The sequence below is a fragment of the Ovis aries genome, chromosome X (genome assembly GCF_016772045.2).
Source record: "Ovis aries strain OAR_USU_Benz2616 breed Rambouillet chromosome X, ARS-UI_Ramb_v3.0, whole genome shotgun sequence".
NCBI classification, from domain to species: Eukaryota; Metazoa; Chordata; class Mammalia; order Artiodactyla; family Bovidae; genus Ovis; species Ovis aries.
The window spans coordinates 76,124,840-76,139,685 of NC_056080.1; the positions used below are offsets into that span (position 1 = coordinate 76,124,840).

Below are 14,846 nucleotides of genomic sequence, written 5' to 3' on the forward strand. Positions count from 1 at the left end.
ACCTATAAGACCTTTTAGAACTAACACCCCCAAAAAGATGTCCTTTTCATTATAGGGGCCTGGAATGCAAAAGTAGGAAGTCAAGAAACACTGGGAGTAACAGGCTAATTTGGCCTTGGAGTACCGAATGAAGCAGGGCGAAGGCTAATAGAGTTCTGCCAAGAGAACACACTGGTCATAGCAAATACCCTCTTCCAACAACACAAGAGAAGACTCTAGACATGGACATCACCAGATGGTCAACACTGAAATCAGATTGATTATATTCTTTGCAGCCAAAGATGGAGAAGCTCTATACAGTCAGCAAAAACAAGACCGGGAGCTGACTGTGGATCGGATCATGAACTCCTTATGGCCAAATTCAGACTGAAATTGAAGAAAGCAGAAAAAACCACTAGACCATTCAGGTGTGACCTAAATCAAATCCCTTATGACTACACAGTGCAAGTGAGAAATAGATTTAAGGGACTATATCTGATAGGCAGAGTGGCTGATGAACTACAGATGTAGGTTCATGACATGGTACAGGAGACAGGAATCAAGACCATCCCCAAGAAAAAGAAATGCAAAAAAAGTAAAATGCCTGTATAAGAGGCCTTACAAATAGCTGTGAAAAGAAGAGAGGTGAAAAGCAAAGGAGAAAAGGAAAGAGATACTCATTTGAATGCAGAGTTCCAAAGAATAGCAAGGAGAGAAAAGAAAGCCTTCCTCAGTGATCAATGCAAAGAAATAGAGGAAAACAACAGAATGGGAAAGACTAGAGATCTCTTCAAGAAAATTAGAGATACCAACGGAACATTTCATGCAAAGATGGGCTTGATAAAGGACAGAAATGGTATGGACCTAACAGAAGCAGAAGATATTAAGAAGAGGTGGCAAGAATACACAGAAGAACTATACAAAAAAGATCTTCACGAACCAGATAATCATGGTGATGTGATCACTCACTCACCTAGAGCCAGACATACTGGAATGTGAAGTCAAGTGGGCCCTAGAAAAGCATCACTATGAACAAAGCTAGTGGAGGTGATGGAATTCCAGTTGAGCTATTTCAAATTCTGAAAGATGACACTATGAAAATGATGTACTCAATATGCCAGCAAATTTGGAAAACTCAGCAGTGGCCACAGGACTGGAAAAGGTCAGTTTTTATTCCAGTCTCAAAGAAAGACACTGTCAAAGAATGCTCCAACTACTGTACAATTGCACTCATCTCACACGTTAGTAAAGTAATGCTTAAATTCTCCAAGCCAGGCTTCATCAATACGTGAACCATGAACTTCCAGATATTCCAGTTGGTTTTATAAAAGGCAAAGAAACCAGAGATCACATTTCCACATCCACTGGATCATGGAAAAAGCAAGAGAGTTCCAGAAAAACATCTATTTCTGCTTTGTTGACTATGCCAAAGCCTTTGATTGTGTGGTTCACAGTAAACTGTTGAAAATTCTGAAAGAGATTGGAATACCAGACCACCTGACCTGCCTCTTGAGAAACCTATATGCAGGTCAGGAAGCAACAGTTAGAACTGGACATGGAACAACAGACTAGGTTCCAAATAGGAAAAGGAGTATGTCAAGGCTGTATATTGTCACCCTGCTTATTTAACTTATATGCTGAGTACATCATGAGAAACACTGAGCTGGAGGAAGCTCAAGCTGGAATCAAGATTGCTGGGAGAAATATGAATAACCTCAGATATGCAGATGACACCAGCCTTATGGCAGAAAGTGAAGAGGAATTAAAAGCCTCTTGATGAAAGTGAAAGAGGAGAGTGAAAAAGTTGGCTTAAAGCCCAACATTCAGAAAACTAAGATCATGGCATCTGGTCCCATCACTTCATGGGCAAATAGATGGGGAAACTGTGGAAACAGTGGCTGATTTTATTTTTCTGGGCTCCAGAATCACTGCAGATGGTGATTGCAGCCATGAAATTAAAATACACTTACTCCTTGGAAGGAAAGTTATGATCAAGCTAGACAACATATTAATAGCAGAAACATTTGTTTGCCAACAAAGGTCCGTCTAGTCAAGGCTATGGTTTTTCCAGTGGTCATGTATGGATGTGAGAGTTGGACTGTGAAGATAGCTGAGCACTGAAGAATTGATGCTTTTGACTGTGTTGTTGGAGAAGACTCTTGAGAGTCCCTTTGACTGCAGGGAGATCCAACCAATCCATCCTAAAGGAGATCAGTCCTGAGTGTTCATTGGAGGGACTCATGTTGAAGCTGAAACTCCAATACTTTGGCCACCTGATGTGAAGAGCTGACTCATTTGAAAAGACCCTGATGCTGGGAACTATTGAGGGCAGGAGGAGAAGGGGACAACAGAGGATGAGATGGTTGGATGGCATCACTGACTCGATGGACATGGGTTTGGGTGAACTCCAGGAGTTGGTGATGGACAGGGAGCCCTGGCGTGCCACGGTTCATTGGGTCACAAAGAGTCGGACATGACTGAGCGACTGAACTGAACTTAACTGGCTACAGAGCCCATGTTCCTGAATACTATGCCCCAATGTTTGTAAACATCAAACTGATTAAAACCAATTGCATAACATGGCTGAAAGTAAAATCAGTTTTCCTATTTTTAACCCAGATTATTAGGTTCCACGTGTAGTGTCCTTTGCTTTGTGTGATAGTACCTTGAAAAATTCTTGAAAACCCTCTTAGGTAAAGTTTTATTGATTTTTTCAATACATTTATTTTCACATTGGAAAATCAGAGAGTGAATTTAGTACAGTATTTTTGCTTATTTGCAAATACTGAGGGAACTCCCATGATTCAGTGCTTCTCACGTTTTCTGCCCAGAATGCCCTTAGTTAGATGGAAGTAAATATATCTCTTTCACCCTAAGTCTTGGAGTATCATGAAAAGTTACCAGGGATCATATGAAAATTTATTTACTATCATGTTATTATTACTTAGTGCCAATTATATGTCCAAGTCATATATGTCATATAAAATTAATATAGTATCTCACATGGAATAAAAATGACTCTCCATGAAGAAGGATCTTCAAGTACCCCCAAGTACACCAGGTACAACAGATATCACTAAAAAGTTTGGGAGTTCTCTAGCTTAGAAATATTCAAAGTGGTTGGTAGTATTTAAATTCTAGACCCAGAGATAACCCCAAATATGTAAATTTCTGTGAGTACGTCTAGTACTTTCCTCTATTTTTGACAGGTCTTTCCTCTCTTTAAGGCAAAATGGGGAGGAAACTAACCACAGAACTCAATGACACTGCCAAGAACAAAACTACTTTTACTGGGACTTTCAGTCATTCTGATACTGTGAAAACCACGTTGCCAGATGAAAGGCCTAGTTTGAATTTCCATGTGTTTGAACCAGGCTCTTAGAATAGATAACATGGTATCACCTGATGAATGCAGTGTCAGCTTAATAATCTGCATGCTCCTTTAGTATTTTTCTGCTATTTAAGTCTATTTTGAATTCTACTTTAATGGGTATCACCCCAGCATCAACTTCCATCAGTGAAGTTTGATGACTTACAAATTCTACACAATTTATAAAAATCTACCTGAAATATAATATTCATGGTTTCCATTTAAAAATAACTATGATATGTTAAAAATAATTCCACTATTAAATGTGAACAAGTTAATGATCCCTTATAATATATTATAAAAGGAATTGCTTTCCTTAACTTTCTTTTAGTTTGGTAAATAGGAAACTATATATTAATATCATAGGGATTAATGAAATAACTCTAATTTAATACAGTACATATATTTAACAGTGTAAATATAACAAAGAATCTCTTTCATAAGCCTATTATATACAATTAAATATCAAACTGCTGAAAAGCAATATAAAATATTAAAATAGAGATAGTGTACACATCAAAGGCAGAATGAAGATACTAAAGATTATCTTGAGTAATTCAAAAACTGGCCTAAATTTAGTCGGTTTATGAAGAGTTTACTCATGACTCTGCTCCATTGATAATCTCTCCCTTTATTTACTGATTTTTATATTTTCCCTGTATTTCTTGCATACTTACTGTGAACTGCATTCTGTGAGAAAGCTTTTTTTTTTTTTTTGTCCTAATCCCTTCTTTTTGGCTGAGATGTGTCATTTTGGTTGAGAACAATTCTTAATGGGCTTAAATGCTGCACCCAACTCCATAGTTTCTCATTCAGTGAGTGTGAAGTGTGGTCCAAAAATTTGCATTTGTAACAGTTCCTTATCTGATGCTGATGATTACAATCTAGGGTCCATACATTTTAGAATCCCTGATATAGTCTATAGTAAGAGCATAGTCTTTAGAACTACTTAAACTTGGATTTCAATCTTGTCCTTGTAATTACTATCTTGGGGCCAAGGATAAATCCCTTACTTCTGTGAGATTATCTGCAACTTTTCTGTATTCTGAGGAATAGTTCCAAATACAGTGTCTGACAGATAGTAGATACTCTAAAATACAGTAATTATTAGTATTATTTACTTCCCATATAACTTTAGGTTGTTGAAATAAGATCATTTCTAATTTCATTAATCAAATTTACTTATTCATGTTATGATTAATAAAGAATAAAAAAATTCCCTAATGTCCTCTAGGACACAAAAGAAAACAGTTCTCTTTTTATTGGCACTTGGATGGACTTTATAGACATCGTCCATGCCTGTGACCCACCTCATCAGATTCCAGTCAATGCAGCCTGTACCCTGGAACAGAAAAAAATAAAATTCTATGACAGACTGAAAGGCATTCAGCCTTCCACATCTGTATTTCCTGTTATATAATACTGAACTTAGTAGTGAATTTTCAGGAAATTATAAGACATCCTGATATTGAAGTAGTACTACCAAAGAAGTATTTTATAGATTGTTAAATATTTTCTGTTTCCAGCTGTACCAAGAAACCATGGGACACAGCAGTCAGGGGGCAGGGGCATAAAGAATATATTTACATTAACTTTGTAAAGTTTACAAAAAATAGAATGGAAACACTGAAGAAAGCCTATGATCTATTTATAAAGTAAATCCTATGCAAATTATAAAATACTATCAGTGAAAGGGGAAAGGGATCATCTGATCCTACTGTCTCATTTTATATAGAAGAGGATGAGGCTCAGAAAAGTAAAATGATTTGCTTAATTATATTAGAGTTTTGTTGCTGTTATTCAGTTGCTCAGTCATGTGTGGCTCTTTGTGACTCCGTGGACTGCAGCACGCCAGGCTTCCTGTCCTTCACTATCTCCCTGAGTTTGCTCAAGGTCATGTCGATTGAGTCAATGATGCCATCCAACCATCTCATTCTCTGTTGTCCCCCTCTCCTCCTGCCTTCAGTCTTTTCCAGAATCAGGGTCATCTGCATATGTGAGTTTGTCTATATTTCTCCCAGCAATTTTGATTCCAGCTTGTGATTCATCCAGTCTGACATTTTATGTGATATACTCTGCATATAAGTTAAATAAACAGGATGACAATATACAGCCTTGACGAACTCCTTTCCCAATTTTGAGCCAGTCCATTGTTCCATGTCTGTTTCTCACTTTTGTTTCTTGACCTGCATACCTGTTTGGGTTTATCGAAGTCATTATGAATATCTCATTCCTTAGTTTTTCCTTTAAAACTCTTTGGTTAGTTTATCATCTGTGATAACTCTTATCTTAAATATTGCCTCTAATTATTTTCTACGAATACCTCACAGAAACAGTTTCACCCTGAGTGAACTCTTGCTGCTAAGTCACTTCAGTCGTGTCCGACTCTGTGCGACCCCATAGATGGTAGCCCACCAGGCTCCCCCGTCCCTGGGATTCTCCAGGCAAGAACACTGGAGTGGGTTGCCATTTCCTTCTCCAATGTACGAAAGTGAAAAGTGAAAGTTAAGTCTCTCAGTCGTGTCCAACTCTTCGAGACCCCATGGTCTGTAGCCTACCAGGCTCCTCCGTCCGTGGGATTTCCCAGGTAAGAGTACTGGAATGGGGTGCCATTGCCTTCTCCAGGACCAAGAGGAACCTGGTACAAAAAAAGGAAGTACCTTCCTTTATTGTCAGTAGGGTCTTCAAAAAGCAATAATTTTCCTGTGTTAGAGTACCTAGGAATCTGGAAGTGACATTTTAACTTGAAGAAAAAGAAATCTGATGTTTTTTGAACCAAGAAGAACCTGGTACAAAAAAACGTCAGGTTTCTTTTTCTTTAATGCAAGTTAAAGTGTCACTTTCAGATTCCTAGGTACTTTAACACAGGAAAATTATTGCTTTTTGAAGACCCTACTGGCAATAAAGGAAGGTACTTCTGTGGGCTTTGTAGTGCTTTCACAATGTCTTCATATAATGTTAAAACTTTCTCTTTAATCATGATAAAGTTATCCTCTGATAATTTCAAAAAATTAACATACTGAAGAAAATTATATAGTACAGTTTCAGATTTATTCTGATACTATTCCCCTTTTATCAATTGCATGTGAACTAATTTTCAATAAAGAAATGTACCTCGTAGCAGAACAAGCTATATTTACCATAGGCCAAGAACTAATCTAAATTCTTTACATATATTAATGGATTTAATTCATATCAACATGTGCTATTACTATCCCCTTTTTTATTTAAATTTATTTATTTTAATTGGAGGCTAATTACTTTACAATATTATATTGGTTTTGCCATACATCAACATGAATCCTCCATGGGTATACACATGTTCCCCATCCTGAACCCCCCTCTCACCTCCCTCCCCATACCATCCCTCTGGGTCATCCCAGTGCACCAGTCCCAAGCATCCTGTATCCTGCATTGAACCTGGACTGGTGATTCATTTCTTATATGATATTATACATGTTTCAATGCCATTCTCCCAAATCATCCCACCCTCTCTCTCTCCCACAGAGTCCAAAAGACTGTTCTATACATCTGTGTCTCTTTTGCTGTCTCACATACAGGGTTATCTTTACCATGTTTCTAAATTCCATATAGATGCATTAGTATATCCCTATTTTATAGACAAAAACACTTGATACACAGTCATTGAATAGCTTACTCAAATTTATGCAGCCAAAAGTGTCTGAATGGGATTGAATTTCTGGATAACAATTCTTAGCTATAATATATCACTTCTCTGAAAAATATTGGCTTTAGTTTGATTCCTATAACATCGTTTTGGTACTTTTTTGTACTTAACACATCCTATCTGTTGTGTAGTATTCATTTACTCTTTGTGAAGCCATGTGTCATATTTGGTTCAGAATATGTAGTAACTAGAACTTTTATCTTTATAATATCTTTTGCTGCATGACCTTGAGTGATTTGCGTGTTATCTCTGTGTCTTCTTATCTACAAAGAGATAAATTTAGGTTGTTATCTGGTGTCAGCTCTTAAATTTTGTTTGGACATCATTCTCATATACACATATATTAACATTTAGCATTTTCTGTGTACCCCTATGGTGTTGGTGCTCTCTTTCTGATTTCACTGCAAGATTTTTTTTAATGTTTCTATTATTAGAAGTTCTTGTAGTATTCCTGACTCTTATGATGAATTACTTTTATACCAGTGTATTTATATTTCTTGACTTTATTATTCAGTTTAGTTCAACAAATATTTATAGAGCCCCTAGTTTGAGCAAGCTCTGAGAAGTGGTGATGGACAAGGAAGTATGGCATGCTGCAGTACATGGGGTTGCAGAGTTGGACACGACTGAGCAACTGAACTGAACTGAACTGAACTGAACTGTGGGCTAGGAATATGGAACAAAAATAAATACCATATGGTTTCTGTCCTTGAAATATTAGTGGTTGATTTGTGAAAACTCTCTAGTTCCTAATCTCAAGAAATGGCTTTTTCTTTTTAAAACGTTTTGTGTCTTTTTACTAAAATATCATCAATACTAATTTTAAAACTGTCTCTTTAAGCACATTTTTGGTAACTGATTATGTTACATGTCTGTTAAGATTTAGAAACTAACCTTGGAACAAGCTATTATGAAAAATGCTGAATTTTGTTGACTTTTATTAGTACTATAGTGTTACTATAATATACTATTAGTTAACATAATAGATTTAAAACACAGGGGAAAAAACAGCTCTTTTTTTAAGAAAAAATTATTTGTCAGTTAACCAAATAAAAACCACAAATGTTTAAGCACTAATCTATAGTCTTGAAATTGTGCTGCTACTATAAGGGAAAAAACATATCTGCTTATTTTTGTTGTTATAAACCAATTATATATATTATATGGTATATACTATTGTATTATATGATATAGTATGTGGAATAAACATATTAGGTAATATGCTATAATATGAAACATAAAATATTTCATATATAATATATAATGTTATACATCATATAATATATAATAGTATACAGTTGCATATGGCACACTAAGATTTAAAGTGCTTTGTTTCTAGCCTGTATATGAATTATTTTATTCCTTATTAAATAAAATTATACTTTGGAGTTTTATTCAAATGATTTTATTTACCACATTATTTTTTAAGTTGTATGAAGTAAAAAATGAAAGTCCTTTCCCCAGAGGTAGTCACTGTTAACCATATATTGCATATCCTTTCTGACTTTTTCCAATTCATAGACAGACCTGAAATTTGATTTTAAAACCATATTATTTATTTCAACAAAAGTCAGAAGAAAACAGAAGTACAGAAAGACCCTTTTGTTTTTTTTTCAGTTTCAATAAAACTTTATTTATACAAGTGGCCAGCCCACAGACCACAATTTGCTGACCCCTATGTTAAAAGATTCCAAACATTAGTGTAATGAATGAAATATATCCGATAAATTTCAGGTAAATCTGCCAAATTTCTCTCATTTTAAAAACTGTCTTACTTTAAAAATGTGACAATTTCAGCATGTAAAAATGATATCTGGCTCTGCAATAAGTCACACTAGTTAAAAGAAACTTTGTATTTGTTTTTTACACAGCATACATGCAGGTGACACAGTAAGTTTGTAATTCCCCACAAAAAAACTTATAAACTCAACAACTGAGAATCATGTTCTTATAATCTGCATCATTCATAGCTATATACTCTATGGAATCCATTCCATAGCAGCAGAGAACCTTAACTCAAAAGCACCAAGTTTCCAGGCATTACTACAAACATCTTGTTTTCATTCTCTAATACATGCAGTCAAACTGCCTAGGAAGCAAATACCAATTCACCTTAAGTGTCAATGGGTAAGGGAAAACCGTTGAGCAACCAATATTATTCTTACGTCTAGAACTGATGCTACCTCTTTACTTCATTACTTTTTCCTTTCATGAACATTTTATTTTTTAGCATAGCTCTATTTGAGTATAAACTGAAATTTGAATATAGTCTCTTTCAGATTCATCTAACAGTTTAGAACATTCATATCTGTTTAATCCTGAGGAAAACAGAAATATGATCTCTAATCTAGAATATTCTGGCAGTCTTTATTAAAAGTTAAGTTCAGAATTTTATAGCAAAATGATTAGGGTCTGTTTGTTCAAATTATAGACTATAAGATTCCTTCATTTATTTAAATTAAGATTCAAAGCTAATTCCCAATACATTTTATAGAAGTGTTTTCATGTTTTGAACAAGCAGGGTTCAGTGGGCATTTGTAGGACCTTGCTCATATTAGAGAGCTATGCACTCAGAGACTACTGGATCCACTAAATGGACATTGAAAACTGGTTGAGGCTGCTGATGAATACTTCAATAGGAATCTGATACACAGACACAGATTTCATTGTTAAAGTCAATGGAACTGCAGTCTTCCTTAAAACTGTGCTCCTGATAGGCTGAAGATAGAGTAGTGGACTGTTAGTTCTTTAAGCCAAAAATGCAAGGATGTTGTACAAAGGCTTCATTCTCTGCCTGTAGTCAGTAACTTGAGGGCCTTCTGCAGATTCTGCACTGCAGTGCTGACATCTTCATGCTGCAAAGCACTGCCAGCATACTTGGCAGTATTTCTGAGCCCTCACAAAGTCCTCGGGTGTTAGTTGGATATCGCCCTGGGGCACTGTACTGAAGAGTGCAGGCTCAATGGCCGGAATAGTCTGTGGAGTAGGCCGGATAGTGTTACTTGTTACACCTGTGCTGTGAGGCACTTCTGCTGGGGTATTAGCTGGAGCGTGGGCACCAGGGGAAATCTGGATTCCAGTATAGCCACTTGATGGCGTGTTGCATGGGTCATATGTGGAAGATGACGGCTGAAGTGGCTGAGTGGGCAGAGAGGTGACTCCAGCATCTTCATTATCCTCAACATCTACATTGTCTTCTTCAAGCCCAACAGGGCCTGCTTGAGGAGTCTCTCCATTCTTTAAACAATTATTAATATATGTTGCCTTCCACCTTGCATACTTTCTGTGTTTCACATTTTCATCAGTGAGTTCTCCAAACATTGTTATGACATCTATTAAAAGACTTGCAGTATAGAAGAACTTGATCATGTTTTTTTGTGAAATCTCCCAGCATGATCTTCATTATCTGCATACAAAAACATTTTCAAAGCGTAATTCTCCAAATGTGCAGAACCAACTATTTCTGGAGTAATAGCTTCATTATCACCCAACTGTTTCTTAAGAGCTTCTAACTGATCCATTAGCCTTGATAGAAATTTACGACACTCAGGAGTTTTACTATCAATCTTCATTCGAGTTTGCATTGCGTACAATCGACAGTAATATGCCACCACAGGGTCTCACTTGTCATGCTCCTGAGCCGTCCTCAGATGATGCTGTATGCTCTTAAACTGTTGGGGCAGTGGGGGCAGTGTAGCAAGAGCAGCCATCTCCTCTTCAGGAATCACCACTTCCTACTCCCAGAAAGATCCTTTTGTACTGAGCTGAAGTAAGGTAAAATGTAGCCCACTCCACTATTTAAAGGTAGTGTCCCTTTCTTGCATCCACCTGTAATTTGAGGGCCAGTGTCACCTGTGTATATTCTTAGTTTTCAACCTCAGAGTAGTTAAAAACTGTGAATTTCTGTCTTCAACCCTCTCATATTTTAGCTAATTTTTAGTTCATGGCTACAATTTGTCAAACTTGATAAAATTATGGTTGAAATGCTACTTTTTCTTTCTGAGATTCTTTTGTCAAAACAATAACCCATGAATTTTAATTTCACCTGTTTAAAGGGTATTCAGCCTATCAAATTATCTCTAATCAATCCACACTTGGACATTCTCTTGAGAAACCCTGCTAAGAATTAAAAGGTGATATTGTCACTATAACTATTAAATTCAACAAGTATGATAGAATTTAACTGACATTATGCTAAATAACTGAGGATAGATTTAACAACTAAGCTAAAATCACAATACTAGCTAATGTTCAAAGTAGGAAAGAATCAAGTAAGTTTAAAATTATTTTTTATACATGTGTTATGGTTGTGTTAGTCTTCAGTGAAATACTCTAAGTCATGGGTACTTACTCAGCAAGGAAAATGGAATTGAATTCATAAAAGCATGTTTAACTTTTACTCCCCAATTTTTACATCAAGGACTGCACCAGCATTTTTTATTACTTGACACATAATATTTGGTGATTTTTTTCCATATTCTGAAGACAAATACTGATAAGTATTAGAGTTTGTGAAGCCCACATACAAAACACTTTATTTGCATTATCTCATTCAATCTCCACAACAGCCATGTGAAGAAGATATTAATAGTAACCATATTTTACAAATAGGGGCATCATTGGTGCCTCAGATGATAAACAATCTGCCTGTAATGTAGACTTGGGTTTGATCCCTGGGTGAGAAGATTCCCCTGGAGAAGGGAATGGCAACCCAGTCCAGTATTCTGGCCTAGGAAATCCATGGACAGAGGAGCTTAGGGGGCTATAGCCTATGGGGTCACAAAGAGTCAGATTCAACTGAGTGACTATCACTTTCATTTTACAAATTAAAATTACTTCTTGGAAGTAAAGTTATGACCAACCTAGATAGCATATTAAAAAGCAGAGACATTACTTTGTCAACAAAGGTCCGTTTAGTCAAGGCTATGGTTTTTCCAGTGGTCATGTATGGATGTCAGAGTTGGACTATAAAGAAAGCTAAGCACCGAAAAATGGATGCTTTTGAACTGTGGTGTTGGAGAAGACTCTTGAGAGTCCCTTGCACTTCAAGGAGATCCAACCAGTCTATCCCAAAGCTGAACCGTCCTGGGCGTTCATTGGAAGGACTGATGTTGAAACTGAAACTCCAATACTTTGGCCACCTGATGCAAAGAGCTGACTTATTTGAAAAAAACCCTGATGCTGGGGAAGATTGAGGGCAGGAGGAGAAGGGGACGACAGAGGATGAAATGGCTGGATGGCATCACCGACCTAATGGACATGGGTTTGAGTGAACTCCAGGAGTTCGTGATGGACAGGGAGGTCATGGGGTCACAAAGAGTCAGACATGAGTGACCGACTGAACTGAACTGATTGGATAGTAGCTGATTAACAGTATAGTGATATTTTCAGGTGAACAATGAAGAGACTCAGCCACATTGCTGTTATTGTTCAGTCACTAAATCATGTTTGATTCTTTTGAGACTCCATCAACTGTCCATGGGATTTCCCAGGCTGAATACTGGAGTTGATTGCTGTTTCCTTCTACTGGGGATCTTCCTGATTGAGGGATATAACTTGCATCTCCTGCATTGGCAAATGGATTCTTTACCACTGAGCCACAAGGGAATTCCCAGATTTAATCGTATACAGACATATATCCATTCTCCCCAAAAATCCCCTCAGATGCAGGCTGAGACATAATATTGAACAGAGTTCTATGTGCTATATAGTAGTCCCTGGTGAGTTATCCTTTTTAAATATAGCACTGTATATGTGTTGATCCCAAACTCCCTAACCATCCCTTCACCCCACGCTTTTCCACAGCAGCCATAAGGTCGTTCTCTAAGTCTATGAGTCTCTTTCCTATTTTGCAATAGGAAACGGCCAAAAGTTTTTGATCAAAATGATCAAAAACGATCAAAATTTGTATCGTTTCTTTTATCTAGGTCCATCCATGTTTCTCCGAATATCATAGTTTCATTTTCTTTAATGGCTGAGTAATATTTCATTGTGCATATGCACCACATCTTCTATATCCATTCCTCTGTCGATGGACATTTAGATTGCCTGTGTGTGTTGGCTGTTGTAAACAGTGCTACAAAGAATATTTGGGTGCATGTAACCTTGTGGATCATGTTTTTTCTCTGGATATATGCCCAGAAGTGAGTGGTATTGCAATGTCATATGGTAAGTCTTTAAGTCTTTTTTTTTTTTTTTTAAGGAACATCCATGCTATTCTCCATAGTGGCTCTACCAATCTACATTCCCACCAACAGATTAGGAGGGTTGTCTTCTTTCCACACCCTCTCCAGCATTTGTCATTTGTGGATTTTTGATGATGGCCATTCTGGTTGATATGCGGTAATATCTCATTGTAGTTTTGGTTTGCATTTCTCTACTGATTAGCAGTGTTGAACACCTTTTCATGTGACTCTTGGCCATTTGTATGTCTTCTCTGGAGAAGTGTCTGAGTGTTCTTCCCATTTGTTGATTGGGTTTTCTATTTTGATGCTGTTAAGCATCATGAGCTATTTGCAAGTTTTAGAGACTAATCCCTTCTCAATCACATTATTTGCAAATATTTCATTCCAGTCTGTAGGTTGTCTTTTTGTTTTGTATACTGTTTCTTTTGCTATGCAAAAGCTTTCGAGCTTAAGTAGTTCTGATTTTTTATTTCTGTTTTTTATCCATTATTCTAAGAGACAGATCAAAAAAGACATTTTACTGTGATTTATGTCAGAGAGTGTTCTTCTATATTTTCCTCTGAGGGTTTTATTGTTTCCAGTCTCACATTAAGTCTTTAAACCATGTTCAGTTCATTTTTGTGTATGGTGTTAAACAATGATCTAATTTCATTTTTTGGCATGTTGTTGTTGTTCAGTCGCTCAGTCATGTCTGACTTTTTGTGACCCCATGGACTGCAGCACACCAGGCTTCCCTGTCCTTCACCATCTCCCGAGCTTACTCAAACTCATGTCCATTGAGTTGGTGATGCCATCCAACCAACTCATCCTCTGGCATTCCCTTCTTTTCCTGCCTTCAATCTTTCCCAGCATCAAGGTTTTTTCCAGTGAGTTGGTTCTTTGCATCAGGTGGCCAAATTGTTGGACCTTTAGCTTCAGCATCAGTCCTTCCAATGAATATTCAGGACTGATTTCCTTTAGGATTGACTGGTTTGATCTCCTTGCAGTCCAAGGGACTCTCAAGAGTCTTCTCTAACACCACAGTTCAAAAGCACCAATTCTTCAGTGCTCAGCTTTCTTTATAGTCTAACTCTCACATCCATACATGACTACTGGAAAAACCATAGATTTGACTAGATGGACCTTTGTCAGTAAAGTGATGTCTCTGCTTTTAAGTATGCTGTCTAGGTTTGTCATAGCTATTCTTCCAAGGAGCAAGCCTCTGTTAATTTCTTGGCTGCAGTCACCATCTGCAGTGATTGTGGAGCCCAAGAAAATAATGTCTACCACTGTCTCCGTTGTTTCCCCATCTGTTTACCATGAAGTGATGGGACTGGTTTCCATGATCCTGGCATTCTTGATTCCATCTTGTGTTTCATCCAGCCCAGTATTTTGTATGATGTACTTGGCATATAAGTTAAATAAGCTCGGTGACAGTGACAGTATACAGCTTTGACATACTCCTTTCCTAATTTTCAACCAGTTTTTTGTTCTGCATCTGATTTAATTGTTGCTTCTTGACCTGCATACAGGTTTCACAGGAGGTAGGGAAAATGGTCTGGTATTCCCATCTCCTTATGAATTTTCTGTTGTTTGTAGTGATCCACAGAATCAAGACTTTAGCATAGTGAAGCAGAAGCTGTCC

The 14,846-nt window shown here is 37.0% G+C and overlaps 1 protein-coding gene and 1 pseudogene across 1 annotated transcript in view; one reads left to right on the forward strand and one right to left on the reverse strand.

Annotated features, from left to right (window-relative positions):
- LOC121818338 (uncharacterized) overlaps positions 1-14,846 on the forward strand; it is a 249,146-nt gene that overhangs the window by 116,400 nt on the left and 117,900 nt on the right. The gene's annotated exons all lie outside the window — the stretch shown is intronic.
- LOC105605520 (vacuolar protein sorting-associated protein VTA1 homolog) lies at positions 9,428-10,776 on the reverse strand (annotated as a pseudogene).